Consider the following 16,411-nt stretch of genomic DNA (forward strand, 5'->3'; position numbering starts at 1 on the left):
AATGCACGGTTTTGTTGGGTTTGGGAAATGCTTTATACTTTTGAGAATAGAAAACAAATTTTAATTTTCAGCTATAGTTGCATTACCTAACAAAAAGGTATATAGATCAGTTTGAAATCATGATTGAAATTGTTTATTTGTGCCCTTCAAATAGCTTCAACTGAAAAACAATTCAAATTGTTTTGTTTAGATTCAAATTTAACTTCTTTCTGCTATAATTTGATAATTTTATAAATGTTTTGATCTCTTTAAATTGAAAATCTTTCCAAAGTTTCCGAAAAGTAAAAAAAAACAATATTTATTTGTTATTTAATTTAAAAAATCAACAAATTAATTGTATTTTTTTTAGTGAGGATGTGAATGTGAAAAGATACTCTATTATTAGTTTGACCATTATTTAACATAGTCCTAAAATAGTTTTTGCTTGCACACGTGAGGGTTTGGACCCTCCCTTGGTTACAAACTGTGCTTACTAACATTCCTGCCCTTCCTCCGAGATCTACAAACTGGCATGGCGGGCGCCGTTGGTGACCAACGACTGTTCCAGATTTGCATCTGCTCTAGCTTTGACAACCTTGGTGTTTTATCTTTTCAGCGCATTCTTCAAAGCTTTTGATAAAAGAGTCATCAATAGATCGCCAAAGCGTATGCTCGTTAATGCTGATAGGATTATATGGTCCTGGGGGCATCCATGGGTTGTCTCTCATGCTCAAGCTGGATGTGAAAATTGAGTTAGTGAAAATATAAATAATAACTATAAATCGACGTCGTCGTGCTATCTTGTCGCACCCGCCATTTTGACGTTCCGAGAAAACTCGTTTTAATGTTTGACCTTGAATAAACAAAAAATAGAGCACGCAATGTAAACAATAACAAACACGTTTTGTTTGACTGACCATTATGTGGATTGTCCCGAAGTTTGGTTGAAGTTGGTTGCGGGAACCCTGAGTTATAATTACAAATGTTTACGGTAGTCTTACTTGTACGTGCGTCAAACGCGTTCTGACCTGAAATGCATTTGGCCAGTTGTCGCACTTACATCAATTTTCAGGGAGCGACAAGAAAGCACGACAAGATTGAAACTACTTTCATATGAAAAGTGACAAAAATGCACGCAGTTTTTTTTCAGATTTCGTTGAATATCTCTGGATTGAAATCGAATTTTGGGTATGTGAAGGTCAAAAGTGAGGCATTGTGAGCTGCACAAAATGGCGTTCTTTACTCAATTTGGCTCAAAATGCACGTACGACAAGTCAGCACGACGGCGACGAAATCTGGATTTCTTCTGCCATATTCAACTGGCCAAATTGCAGATAACCTTCGATTCACACATTTAAGGTCGCATTTTCAACCAATTTTTCGCAAAACATCATTCCCGAGGTAACCGCAGTGCCTGGAAAGAATAAATTATCATACTTATGAATTTTAGCCAAACCGTCGCGTTCCGTCGAACGCAAGCGGAAAACAAACTCCCCTTAGCGTGTAAGACAGCCCATGCCGCCGGCTTCATCGGTTAACCACGGAGGGGGGCGATGATGAAGAAGCGCTCCCTAAGCGGTAGTTAAACGACGAACCATCAATTTGTTGTCGATGGAGCGTTTCAATGTTTCCTACCCCACCATGGGCTTGAATCAAGCGGTTGGAACGGACCTCAAAATAGATACCTCGTATTATCGGACCAACGGATGGGGAGGTGGTCTGTCATGCACTGCCACGCGATTGGAAAATTGAAACGACGTGAATACACCTCACCTGCTGTAAACAAATCTAAGCCAGTAGTACGACAGGTGTAGGGCATATATATGCGGTAATCAAAGGTGTATCAAACGTCGGCGTGCGGCTTCAATGTGTCACACTTTCGCGGTTGCGCAACTTCATAGGCTCAACTATCATGTAACTTGATCTAGTTTTGCGGCGTTTATAGATATGATGTGATTAGGGGGGAATATTAGTGGTTATTGACACCTGGTAGAGGTAGTCTTGTAGTTGAGGTATGGAACGGTGAGCAAGTTAATGAGCGATTAAGATCGTTGAATGGTAAGCTTAGAACCGTGGGATTTCTAGGAAGATGTTGAAGCTCCCGAGTTGCTCACTACACACGAATACCTGCTCAAAAGTGAATGCTTCATTGTTCCTGTAAATGTCGAGTAACTGTTGTTTTGTTCTAGCACCGGAACAGAGTTATGTAAGGGGTTCTACAACCCACTGATGTAATTCGGAGATTGCATGACTTGCAACACCTCCTTGCTATCTTTACAAAGAACTTCCCAGATAGGGCAAGCCAATTTCCGCTCGAGTGGCTGACATTTCGCAAATTACATTGAAAACTCTCCCAGCACAGGCGTCAGAAACATTTGACCCAAAGTTCACGATTCCTCCGTGAGTCATGCTTCTGGGCGTAAGAAAAAAAAAATATTGTTGTAAAACCGATTGAATTACATGACCTGCGCGCACGGTACGTTACGATCGCGATCCGGTAGCAGCAACAGCAAGGTGAAACATTTTACAACTCAGGTAAAACATTCAAAACAACACCGCCACCGAGCCAAGTGCTCTTGGGGTTTCCACGCGGAGCAAACGATGGTCTTCGGTTGAAATAAAAACGATTCAATAACTAACAACTTATTTCACCGTCCGGTCGAAGTTGTACCGGGGTCCAATGAAAGTAATGGAATAATATAATTCTGCTAATAGAGCTTAATAGTCGATTTGTGAAAGATTTTTTTCATTCGTTTAACTGCGGCGAAGGTAACAAAAAGTCGTGAGCACTTGATTAATAAATTTGTGCTGCTTTAAAAGATTTACAAGCAAAAAAACTCCTTGTGAAGTTTCTCCCAATGGAGTTAAAAAAACGATCCCCAGTGTATGGCACCACAATATAATTGTCTCTGAAGAAAGTGGCAGACAGCACGACGTTGTGTTTGGCAAGATGTCAATTCGCAATGTTCTCAATGATGTGAACGTCTCCTAACTGTTACCATAGCTGGCGATGGGCATCGAGCCAGATGATCGCCGTTGATAGATCAATTAGCACTGAGGCAATCGGTAATGTGTCCTGAAATAGACATGCCAATTTTTTGCTGCGATTCATTAGAGATAGCAACCGATCTTTTACGAATGTTTGATTTTGATCAGATCCTGGCAGTTTGAAAAAAAAAAATATTTTTAAAGATATTTGAGGAAATACTTTGACATATAGAGGAGCGGCCGTGGCTAACTGGTTACGTCCCAACGAGAAAGTTTAAGACTTAGAAATTCTTGAAATATTGAATATGAACGAAAAATCTAATTCGCTCAATGTGGGGTTCGATCCCCCGTCCTTTGGATTGGTAAGCAAAAATGCTAGCCACTACGCCATCGGCTTGGTTTTCAAAACTGGAATTAGGAATACTGTTACTATTATATACGCGCTGGGTCTTTGTCCATTTGCAAAGGCTCCGGAAGTTCTAAATAACGTTTGAATCCGATTGATGCAAACGTTCTTCAGGGCGGGGCTTGTCGATTCAAGCTAAGGTACCACGCGCTCGGCTAGGCAGCGTGGGAATGGGTCACCGAAGCTCGGTAGAGAAAAGTTCTACATTTGAGTTAAGGACGCCATTTTGTGCAGCTTACAATGCCTCACCTTTTGACCTTCACAGATCCCCAAAATTAGATTTCAATGCAGAGATATTCAACGAAATCTGAAAAAAAACTCCGTGCATTGTTGTCACTTTTCATGTGAAAGAAGTTTCAATCTTGTCGTGCTATTTTGTCACTCCCTGAAAATTGATGTAAGTGCGACAACTGGCCAAAGGGATTTCAGGTCAGAACGCGTTTGACGCACGTACAAGTAAGACTATCGTAAACATTTGTTGCCTTATTTCTATTTCTACCTCTCGATTTTCTTAAGTGCAACGGTATGAGGAGTACTGCCCATGTTCGCATAAATGTCCCATATGCATTTTCAGCAAGTTGAGAAAACGGGCTTGGAAGTTTGGAAAAATGTTTCTCATTAATTTCAATTATAAAATCATGTAATTGGAAAATATTTGAACATCACACATGCTCGTTTTTTTTTTTTGAAATTAAATATGTCTTTATTGAACTTTCTTATAATAATTACATTTCATTTAAATTCTAAGTGGTATGACTGGTATGGCTAAATGCTTTTCATCTTTGTTATATTTTTCGTTTTCTTATTAACTGTTCACATTCATTTATTTACTTCAAATTGTTTTACATTTTTGCATTGAATCGAATACATTTGGGTAAAAAAAGAAAAAAAAAACACTTTAACAACTAATCCTAACTTAAAACTAAAAAAGCAAATTCATTGAAATATTCAAAATCATTAGAACGAGTATACTACGAACTGTATTTTAAGATAAATCCTCCAAGCGTTCTTTTTTGTTCCGCACGAGTTTTGCAAACACGCATCGTTGTTGTCATCTCGATGAAAATGTTCAGAAGTTCTTGTGGTGAAAACAGGTCACTGCTGCCTTCATCCGTTGATGCTGGTTGGTTTTCCCTCGGTTGCTGACTGAAGACATTGTTGTGTCTCGTCATCTTGAAGACTTCGATCACGTTCAACTTAAGAGTTTTGAGCTCTTCTTTCAGCAAACTCACATCCATGTCATACAGGCCTCGGAGGACCTGTTTCATGGGGCGTTTACCTGGATCGTCATGGCTGTAGTATTCAATCTGTGTGTTGTTCAGGAAATCCCGAACGTAGTTGTAATCCTTTCTGGTAGGTAGCAGAATTTTGAGTCCATCAGCACACAAGCGAATGGAAGCTCGTAAAGCACCAGATTTGATAAACCCGGTCAGCCACTTTCGCACCGAATCCGATGACGATGTTTTTACAAAAATGGGTGGTAACTTTTCCCGTCGTTCAAATTCTTCCTTCTCGCTCACGTCCACAGGGAGGGTAGCGAACTGGTTTCCAGACAATTTTTGAGCGTCCTTGCTCAAACTGCCTGGCTTTGCAGGTAGCGCTTCGGCATTCTTTAGCTTCTTCAAATCTGCCGATCCTGCTGGTGTCGACCGCCTCTTTTTCTTGCCGTGAGGCATTTTTGGCACTTTTTAGCACTTTTTTGGTTTGTGAGGGACGCTGAGTTCAATTAGTTGGGTGGTGACGCGTGGTCAATTATGTGGCATTGTGTGTGAAAAGAAAAGAATTTTATTTCGTGTTTCATCCTGGTTGGCTTGCCCACAAGCAGAAGAAAATCAGTTCAATTAGTTGGGTGGTGACGCGTGGTCAATTATGTGGCATTGTGTGTGAAAAGAAAAGAATTTTATTTCGTGTTTCATCCTGGTTGGCTTGCCCACAAGCAGAAGAAATCAGTTCAATTAGTTGGGTGGTGACGCGTGGTCAATTATGTGGCATTGTGTGTGAAAAGAAAAAAAAAATATTTCGTGTTTCATTCTGATTGGCTTGCTCAAGTCCTTCCTACATCATCGTTGATCGGGAGGCACGACGTCGTGTGAATTGCTGCATTAAAATAAGTTTAAGTGTTACTGTAAATTACTGTAAAAAAGTCCTTCCTATATCATCAATGTCGTCTGGGTAATCGTGATGAAAAATTACATTTATTCAGTATTTAAATACTTGTGCGCGAGTGTTTTGGTGTGCTAATTAGAAAGACCTTCCCATAGCATCGTTGCTCGGAAGGCTCGCCGACGGGTTGGTTATGAAAGTCCTCCCCATAGCATCGTAGCTCGGGAGGCATCGAAAAGCCAATACCTTATCCTACTAACCCAAAAAAAAAAATCACGTGATGCTTGGAGGAGATGCTGTGGATTCAACGGTCTCAAGCGGTATCAACAAGTATATAGCGAAAAACTATGTGCTTGATGAGTCTGCAACTTCAACTATCGGACTAACATTCCTCCCTTTTGTTGAACTGCAGGCTTCTTGGGAGGGCGCCGGTATTGACTAATAAAGTCGGGGTCTTCAGGGGTTAAACAGTGAACGGATGGTTGGCTCCCACTGATCATTTTTGATTCATTGTTTAACTTCAGCTGATCTGTCAATAACGGAGTAGCAGCTCATTGGCAGTCAACCATGCTCATGCTCATGCTCATGCTCTTGTCATGCTCATGCTCATGCTTTTTTGGTTTGTGAGGGACGCACGTCTGACTCGCTTCTCTGCTGATCGCAGACTCCACATGCTCTTTCTTATGCAGCTCTGGAGTTTTTTTTGAAAAGGTCCAATAAACCAAATTTCCAGTTTTTGCTTTTTGGGTGTTTTTGAAACCACCTTGAGTCAGGGATAAACAACCAACAAGCAAAAATTGATAATTTGGTTTATTGGACCTTTTTAAAAAAATCCTGAGTTGTATACTTGTTATTAGTAATTTTCTTTAAAAAAGTACTTATTATGGGACTCGATTTGCTAACATTTCCTTCATAGCGCATCAAAATGTTCGCATACCAAACCGATCGCAGCATGCTACCGAGGCAACTTTCAAATGTAAACAAACTAAATAGTTGAAAAAGGTGGAAAATTAAAATTTTAAAATGTTCAAATTCAACTGTTGTGAGACTTGTGAACACTTTCAATGAATGAAAACAGTGTACGAGGCAAGGATCATGGTAATCCTTCGTAAATTTAGGAAGTTACCTAGTCAAATTGGTAAGTTCAGAACATAATATTCCCAAGTGAGACAGATTTGTGAACATTTTCGCGATGGGACTCATATTTGAACATATTTCAGATGGGACAAGCAAACTTGCGGTTGAAAATAAGTTTTTTGGAACAAAGTGGTAAATATTATTAGTGCAAAAGGCTGTTTTGACGAACTTAATTGATTAGAGCAAAAAGTAAGCATTTTCGTGCTTTGACATGTTCTACAACTTTGTTCAGCGTTGTCATGGCCTACTTTTGGTGAAATTTGTTTTTCAAAATACTCATCACAGCAGGCTATGGAATTTCTAACTTTTGACAGTTAAGAGATAGAGCTTTGGTGTCTTCGGCAAAGTTGTAGGGCTGAACATTTCTACAAACTTTGTCGAAGACGCCAAAGCTCTATCTTTGCATTGAATACCAGTTTTGGAACCTTTTTCATAAATCCCTGCCAAAAAACAGTTTTTTGACTAAAACTATGTTGAACTTTGATTTTAGACGATTACAATGTTCAGAAGAGTTGTCAGTAATATCAAAACAAAAAACTTTGTTGAAGACGCCAAATTGATAGGAGCTATATGTGATGAGATATAGCAAGATTTCGAGATAATTTAGTTTATTTTCGAGCTCGGTATACAAAGCCTCGGGCAAATTTTGGCAAACACCCATACAATAGGCTTCAAGTATGACTATTCCACTACAAAATGTCGAGTGAATCATTCGTCCGAAGGTTTACGGTCATAGATTTCCGAGCATTTTAATTTATTTTATTTTTGATGACTATTTAAATGCATTTAGGACACTTTTAAGGCACCTAAGCCATTTTTGCGATTTATTTGGACACACGAGGCGTGTAGGTCAGACTATTGTTAAAACTTTGTTGTATTAGAAGTGAAAAACAAATTTCACCAAAAGTAGGCCATGACAACGCTGAACAATGTTGTAGAACATGTCAAAGCACGAAAATGCTTACTTTTTGCTCTAATCAATTAAGTTCGTCAAAAAGCCTTTTGAACCACTGTGTATTCCCACATATAACTCTAAATCGACAAAAATGCATATGGGACATTTATGCGAACATGGGCAGTGTAGAATCACAAAATTGTCCAGCTAACTCTGCAAGAATATAAAAGTTAATTACGCCAAAATAATTGATTTAGGTAAAAGGTATAATAATAATAATTCCGTAGTATTAAGAAGGTTCTCAAATTCATCACTAGCACAGATTTATATTGCTGTATCCTTTATGGTATCAAGTTCAAAACGATTCATAATACAATTACTAAATCGTTTATGCTACAAGGTTCCAAAGGTGCTTAGCATCGCCCAATCCACGAACGTTCGTCCGTCGTGAAAACATAACTAGAACAAGGTTATTATTACAGCTGCTCATTACTTCCAAATGGCGCATAATTTCCCATCAGCCCAATGTCCGACGGTCCGGAACACATTGAAGCACTTTGTAAAACGTTTAAACGGACCACTTCCACTCCCGAAGGCTGTTTGCAGACTCCAACCCGAATCCTTCCTCGGAGGCGCTCCTCTCTCTCGCGGGTGGTACTACACATTAAACATAATTACCGTACGGCGGCACTTCTTGGAACCTCCACAAAGAGTTTGCACGACGACGGTTCCCTCAAGTATCAGCAGCCTATACTAAGTATACTACTATGTAGCAGAAGTGATGCCGCGCGATCGCCTACAGAGTTCACCGAAAGATCACCGCGTAATGGCACGGAATACGCCCCCTCTCGCGTTTGACTCAACCAGCTGGTTCCGCGAGGTCGATTGGCCTAACCGGAGGGCCTCTAGATAGAGAGGTAATACGATTCTTAACTTCAGTTTCGTGTTGATGCAGCTTGCAGTTCCGTTCAACCGGAATTGACGCGATACTGCCGAAAGGGGCGTTTTTGAAGTGTCACCCCCCCTTCTCCGGACGGTGAAGTGTCAAAGCCGGTTGCTGCACCAGAGCGTGGCAATCAACGCAGCGGTTCGACCGTGAACGATTTTATTGATGTTTTAACACCGATTCGGAGGGCGGATGCGGACGATTGATGGCTATGACATTCGTGTTCTTTTGGGGAGGATGTAGAGCGGAGATTGTGAGATCGAGATGATGTGGGACTTTTTTTTATTGTCTGCCACTGTAGCAATGTAGCGTCTATTTCTTAGTTAGTAATAGACTTATACAGAAAGATTTGCAATGGATAGTCTGAAATTCTTCTGTACCGCGACAAACAGCTTATACCGCATTGTTATCCGAGCATTCGTTGGTGAAGGTTGTCTGAATCAACATGACTCGTCGCGTCCCGGCGCAAAACGCCGGCAATATTGCCCTACCTGCGGCTCAAGCAGGCAAAAAAGTGGGAATTTCCAAAAGGAAGGTTGAGGCCTCAACTGATGGCCAAAAACCGGGAATTTCCAAAAGGAAGGTGCTTTTGGAAGTGACATCGAACAGCAAAAAGACGAAAAAGAGCGACGGTACTGTACCGATGGATGAGGAGGAGGAGAACTCTTCATCGCACGAGGAGCAGCTTTTGAAGAACAACAAGTTTGCTGGACTGCCTGACGAGGACCAGGTAGCGGAAGCAAAGGAGAATGAAGTGAAACAGCGAAAGGAGAAACTGCCTCCTTTTTATGTGAGGCAATCAGCAGCAACGATCGACTTTCGTGCGGGGCTTGTTGAACTCATCAAGTCTGGGAAAGTCCAAGGCAACATTCGTCTGTGTCAGGACGGATTTAAGGTGCTGGTGCAATCCAGGCAGCACTATCAACTGGTCAAGGATTACTTGACCGAAAACGAGGCGGAGTACTTTACCCATGATGTCGTCATGGATAAGCCGTACAAAATCGTCGTCAGAGGTCTGTACGACATGCCAGTGGAGGAATTAGCTGCCGAGCTAAAAGTTTTGAAACTGGATGTGTTGGCCGTGCACAAAATGAGCCGACGCAACAAAGACATCAAGTACCGTGACCAGCTCTACCTGCTGCATTTGGCTAAGGGATCGACGACGCTTCCTGAGCTGAAGGCAATCCGAGCGGTTTTCAACATTATCGTGTCGTGGGAGCGATACCGACCAGTGCATCGTGACGTCACACAATGCTTCAACTGCCTGGGCTTCGGGCACGGAGGTAAGAACTGCCACCTGAAGCGTCGTTGCGCCAAATGTGGTACTGATGCGCACATCACATCCCAGTGCATCCAAGATTCGCTGGTGAAGTGCCTCAACTGCAACGGTGAGCATTCGTCAACCGACCGAAAGTGCCCCAAGAGAGCTGAGTTCGTGAAAATTCGGCAGCAAGCATCGACGAAGAATCAGCCTCAGCGTCGTAGAACTCCTCCAGCCCTGGTGGAGCAAAATTTTCCACCTCTTCAACCGCGACGCCAGGTCCCGAACTTGGCACCGTTGCCGTTGGATCCCAGGAAGAGAGCTGAGATGAATCATCCACGGCCGGGTTCCAGCCAGGAGCCGAGACCGCCACCACCGGGCTTCAGCCAGGAGCCAAGACCAACCCAAGAACCAGCAGTTGAGGAAAATGGTAATGATCTTTACACCTCAACCGAACTCCTCAATATTTTCAAACAGATGTCCGCTGCACTGCGTGGATGCAAAACCAAGACCCAGCAGATTGAAGTGCTGACCTCGTTCGTCATCCAGTATGGATCGTAGGTCCCTCAAGCTGCTGAATTGGAACGCTTGCTCCATTAGGAGGAAGAACTTAGAGCTGGTGGATTTTCTTCGCGAGAAGGAGATCGACGTAGCTGCCATCACGGAAACTCATCTGAAGCCCGGTGAAAAAGTTTATCTGCAAAACTACAAGATCGCGACGCAGCTCGACAGGACCACCTCTGGAGGAGGAGGTGTGCTTGTCGCTGTTCATCGTGATCTCAAGCCACGCCGGCTGCCACACTTTAAGCTGGACATCATCGAGGCCGTTGGAGTGGAAATTCCCACTTCGGTTGGCCCAGTACTCTTCATTGCTGCATACTGCCCACGTCAGGTGAATGCCAGAGATGGTTCAGCAGCAAAACTGAAGAGCGATATCCAGAAGCTGACACGGCGGAGCGCAAAGTACATCATCGCTGGTGACCTCAACGCGAAGCATGAAGTTTGGGGCAACAGCAGGAGGAATCGGAACGGAGTGATTCTGCACAACGATCTGCAAAACGGATACTACAACGTTGTGAGTCCGGATCGTCCAACGAGGGTGGCTCGGTCTGGGAATCACTCAATCATCGATTTCTTCATTACCAATATGGCTGAGAACGTGGCTCATCCTGAGGTGTTTGAAGAGTTGAGTTCTGATCACTATCCGGTGGTTGTGGAGGTTGGAGCTTCCGTTACTCCGCAGCGGCAACCAACCCGGAAAGATTACCACAACGTTGACTGGCAGCAGTTTCAGCAAGTGGTAGACAGCAACATCGACTATGATCAACACCCGGAAACTTCTGCTGATATTGATCGTTCGCTGGAGGTGATCCAGCAGGCTATCAACCAAGCAGAGGCTGCCAACGTTCGGGAGGTTCCTGTTAATTTTAAGGTAACTGATATTGACGTAGATACTAAACACTTGATTAGACTTAGGAATGTTTATAGGAGACAATATCAACGGACTGGGGACTATGACAAAAGATTTCAGTTAACAATTTGAACAAAATCATACAAGACCGACTTGACAATATCAGAAATCAAGAATTTTCAAAACATGTAAGCCAGCTTGGGAATTATTCAAAACCATTTTGGAAACTTTCAAAAGTTCTTAAAAACAAACCAAAGCCTATTCCTCCTCTTATTGTTGAGGATTCTCCTTTGATTACATCCGAGGAAAAGGCAAATGCACTTGGGCTTCATTTTGTTAGTTCACATAATCTTGGCGCTTCCATGACCAGCCGTAAAGAAACATCAGTTGCCAATAGTATTTCAACAATCAATGACTCTACCTTTGAATTTCCTGCAGATTCCCATGTTTCTGGTGAGGAAGTCAAAGTTGCAGTTAAACAAATGAAAAATATGAAAGCTCCTGGCTTTGATAACATTTTAATCTAGTGTTGAAAAAACAGAGTGATCAGTTCTTTCAACATCTAGCCAATATTTTCAATAAATGTTTGCAACTTGGTTACTTCCCCACCAATTGGAAGCTGGGCAAAGTCATACCAATTTTGAAGCCTCAAAAGATCCAACATCGCCAACAAGTTATCGTCCCATTAGTCTTTTGAGTAGTCTGTCCAAACTCTTTGAGAAGGTCATCTATTCAAGGCTTTTGGATTTTACCAACGATAATAATATAATTTTGAATGAGCAGTTTGGCTTCCGAAAGGGGCATAATACTGCTCATCAGCTTACGAGAGTAACTAAAATCATCAAGCAGAACAAGCTTGAGTCTAAATCAACTGCTATGGCTTTGTTGGATGTTGAGAAGGCTTTTGACAATGTTTGGCATGATGGTTTGATACATAAACTGTATTTATACGGTTTTCCAATGTATCTTATCAAAATTATCCAGCACTATCTTTCGGAGAGATCGTTCAGGGTTTTTCTGAATGGGATTGCTTCTGGATTATTCAACATTGATGCTGGGGTTCCCCAAGGAAGTATTCTTGGCCCACTTCTGTACAATATTTTTACATCTGATTTGCCTACTCTTCCTGGTAATGGTGTGTTGTCACTTTTTGCTGATGACACTGCCGTTATTTATAAGGGTAAAATAACCAGATATTTAGTTGGCCGTCTTCAGAAGGGTCTTGACGTTCTTTCCGAATACTTTGGCGACTGGAAAATTCGCATAAATGCAGCCAAAACTCAAACCATCATTTTTCCACTTTCCAAATCGGCCCGATTTGTCCCAAAGGATGATGTTTTGATTAAAATGAATGATGTTTCAATACCCTGGTCAAAGGAAGTTGTATATTTAGGTCTCATACTTGACTCGAAACTATTGTTTCGACAGCATGTAGATAAAATATTGAACAAGTGCAGCATTCTCATCAGGTGTTTGTATCCTTTAATTAACAGAAAATCAAAGTTATCTTTGAAAAATAAGCTAGCAGTTTACAAACAAATAATTTACCCCGTTATTGAGTATGCAGTACCTGTTTGGGAGTGTTGCGCTAGAACTCATAAATTGAAGCTCCAGCGTGTCCAAAACAAGGTACTCAAAATGGTTTTGAATGTTCCTGGCTGGACAAGATCAAGTGAGGTTCATGAATTAGCAGAAGTAAAAATGTTGGATCAGAAGATTCAAGAAAAATGTTTGAAATTCAGGGAAAAATGTGCTATATCTGAATACCCCTTGATTCAAGGATTGGTTTAGTTTATGGTAAGATTAAGTTAGTTTTAGGTTAGGTTATGTTTTCTTAATTTTTTTCTTCATTGTACCTAGTGTTACAAAAATGATAAATCATATACTTTTAAAGTTATGAATATGAACAGTGTTTAAATCACGAAAAGCAAACTAAAGCTGAAGAGCCACAGCTGACCACTTATTATGTAAACCAAATGTAATTATTATAAGAAAGATTCAATAAAGTATATTTAATTCAAAAAAAAAAAAAAAAAATTCAGCTTATACCGCTACGGCGACATTTGCAGACAGAACCAAGCCAAGTTAGTCATTGTATCCACCAACCTAGCGGGTCAATCCCTCAAAACGCGTATACCTTCGCGCGGGGAGGTCATAAATTTTCGCATCAACCGGCGCCGCCGCCGGTATGCACAAAAGATTAAGATCTCAAGTTCTTGTTCCACAAAATGTTTGCAAAGCTGACGCGCGTATAAATCGCCGAAAGGGAAGTGGTGCTCTTTCGTAACGTCCATCGCGGCCAGAGACCTCAAGTGTGGGAACTTTTGCGTGACAATGTCAACACTTTGGAGGTCCCATGCCGCCTCAAAGTGCTGTTTTAATCGTTCTAGTTAGCTAATAACGCGACTGTGTGTGGTTGGTGAACCGCTTGTTGGGTGGCAATCAGCATTTATAGCAGAACAAGACACCCAACCATAAAGACATTAAAGACTAACTGTACTGTGCGAAAAATTTGCACTGGCAATACGGGTCTTTTATGGGGTTGAGAGACCTGGCGGACTCTTTGTCGGTTACCCAGAAGGTCCATATCTTCCTTGAGTTCGCTGCGCGCAGCACAGATGTTCAGCAACACTCAAAACGCATTGTTTTAATGCGCGCGCGTATACAGTATGTAAAAAAAGTATTTACACCCCTTGGGCACTATGCACATTTTGTGATGAAACATGTAAACAATTTAATGTTGACATAAACCTAGTACTACGTTTTGTTCAGAAACTCATGTCGAACATTTTGCTGCAAAAAGCTCATGAAAAGATGTTTTCTATAAAAAGTTATATAACAAATACTATTACAAAAATAAAAAAAGGTGCAAAAAAAGTTTGTACACCTTTCGAAAAATTAACATAAATAAAGTTATTTGTTGACAAATCACCATAAATCCAGTCTCCCAACTCCAAATAGGCATCCTTGACTGATTAAAAAAATAATTTGGATTGAATATAAAGTTTACTAATTACTTAGTATAAAAGTTTATATAACTCTGGAAATTCTAAATAAAACTTATCTAAACTTAATTTTGCAAACTTTCAATTTAACTAAATGTCAATATATTACCATAGAATTGCTAAATAAACATTCTGGAGTGGGTATAACACCGTTTTGGGGGTCTTTGTATCGCTAGAATAGATTTTTCGTTGGAATTTCGTACCAACCCGGAATTACGTCGTCGAAAAATCCGCCGGCATCCGAACCGGTCCACAATTCACAAGTTAACCTATTTGGCATCGGAAAGGGCATAAAATTTCCGATCTTTTGATACCCATACATCTAGGTTTTCTATAAAACCCACGTTTTTAAATACCTGGGCAAAAAGTAAGTTTGATCCACGAGAACAAAAATTACGAAATTCCATACATTTTTGGCAGATTGCTCAAACGAAACCATAACAACGTTTTTGCCTAGGTATTTAAAAACGGGTTTTATAGAAAACCTAGATGTCTGGGTATCAAAAGATCGGAAATTTTATGCCCTTTCTGATGCCACATAGGTTGACTTGTTAATTGTGGACCGGTTCGAATGCCGGCGGATTTTCCGACGACGTAATTCCGGGTTGGTACGAAATTCCAACGAAAAATCTATTCTAGCGATACAAAGACCCCCAAAACGGTGTTATACCCACTCCAGAATGTTTATTTAGCAATTCTATGGTAATATATTGACATTTAGTTAAATTGAAAGTTTACAAAATTAAGTTTAGATAAGTTTTATTTAGAATTTCCAGAGTTATATAAACTTTTATACTAAGTAATTAGTAAACTTTATATTCAATCCAAATTATTTTTTTAATCAGTCAAGGATGCCTATTTGGAGTTGGGAGACTGGATTTATGGTGATTTGTCAACAAATAACTTTATTTATGTTAATTTTTCGAAAGGTGTACAAACTTTTATGCACCTTTTTATTTTTGTAATAGTATTTGTTATATAACTTTTTATAGAAAACATATTTTCATGAGCTTTTTGCAGCAAAATGTTCGGCATGAGTTTCTGAACAAAACGTAGTACTAGGTTTATGTCAACATTGAATTGTTTACATGTTTCATCACAAAATGTGCATAGTGCCCAAGGGGTGTAAATACTTTTTTTACATACTGTAGGTCATTTAAAGTTGGCCAAATTAATGACCCCCTTCACTTGAATCTGGGGACGGCCGCGGCGTATCGAATCACATTTCATGGCGGTGGTCATTAGCACCTCGAAATCTGCCGGTTGACCGCGCGCAAAACGCTCTCATAAGCATAACTTTCCAATTACCCACTTGAAGCAAAACAGCAACAAAAAAGTACCCACACACTGTCAAATTTTACAGAGCTGAAAATTTGGAACACAAAATAAAAAACAAAACGATTTCATGACACCGCCGACGATGGCATCGATTGAGCTTCAGCTGTTTTTGGTATGCAAATAAATTGCTGGAAAATCGCGCGGGCACGCGGGTCGATGTGCTCATCAAAAAAAGGTAACAAATCCGTAATTGTCATCAGCGCATTTCGTAATTTCGCTTCCCGTGGCACCTTTTTTTGTTGTTACTCGAACGGTGGCAGTTGGTGATTGGAATCCGGTTTCGGAGAGGCCAAGTTGTGTCCGAAAAAAGGAGAAAAACCATGATGTTGTGAATCAAGGTTCCTTTTTGTACTAATCTTCTGATTGCTCAAAATTCTTCCCTTCACCCGTGAGCACAAATCGGACGAGACGCAAATCTGATCTTATGAATTCCTACCGTTTGGCACTACCACACCGATCTATACTGAACACTCTCTCCTCTACTCTTCCTCTCTCTCTGAGTGGCTCAAACTCAGATTCACTCCCACAGACCGATTGCGCGTTGTCGCTCCAAGCTGATTCAAAATCGTCTGCAATGGATGTGTTTTAATCATTGATTCGGTTCCTTAAACCAAAGCATTTAGCATTTTTTTTTGTTAACACAAAATCAAAGACACATTTGACCGCAACTTCCACCATGCAAAATAATATTGACGGTCAACTGTGGTGGATTCTCTCCTCTCTGAGCATATTTGTGTGTGAGTGACGCTGACGAGTGGAGTAATGTATGTAATGGCTGCTTGCAAATAGTGGTAGATCACGATGGACACCGAGTGATTCATTTCTGATTGTTGATCCGAAAATCAGAACTCTTGTTTGTGGGCTTACTTGATGGGTTGGAAATTACCTAGAAAAGAAAAGAGAGGAAAAATACATTATTATTTTTTTGTCTAGTTTGAAAAT

The 16,411-nt window shown here is 40.8% G+C and overlaps 2 protein-coding genes across 2 annotated transcripts in view; one reads left to right on the forward strand and one right to left on the reverse strand.

Annotated features, from left to right (window-relative positions):
• LOC6037102 (6-phosphofructo-2-kinase/fructose-2,6-bisphosphatase 1) overlaps positions 1 to 16,411 on the forward strand; it is a 145,518-nt gene that overhangs the window by 38,629 nt on the left and 90,478 nt on the right. The gene's annotated exons all lie outside the window — the stretch shown is intronic.
• LOC6037104 (alpha-N-acetylgalactosaminidase) overlaps positions 1 to 16,411 on the reverse strand; it is a 96,202-nt gene that overhangs the window by 26,679 nt on the left and 53,112 nt on the right. The window lies entirely within an intron of this gene.

This window comes from Culex quinquefasciatus, chromosome 2 (genome assembly GCF_015732765.1).
Source record: "Culex quinquefasciatus strain JHB chromosome 2, VPISU_Cqui_1.0_pri_paternal, whole genome shotgun sequence".
NCBI classification, from domain to species: Eukaryota; Metazoa; Arthropoda; class Insecta; order Diptera; family Culicidae; genus Culex; species Culex quinquefasciatus.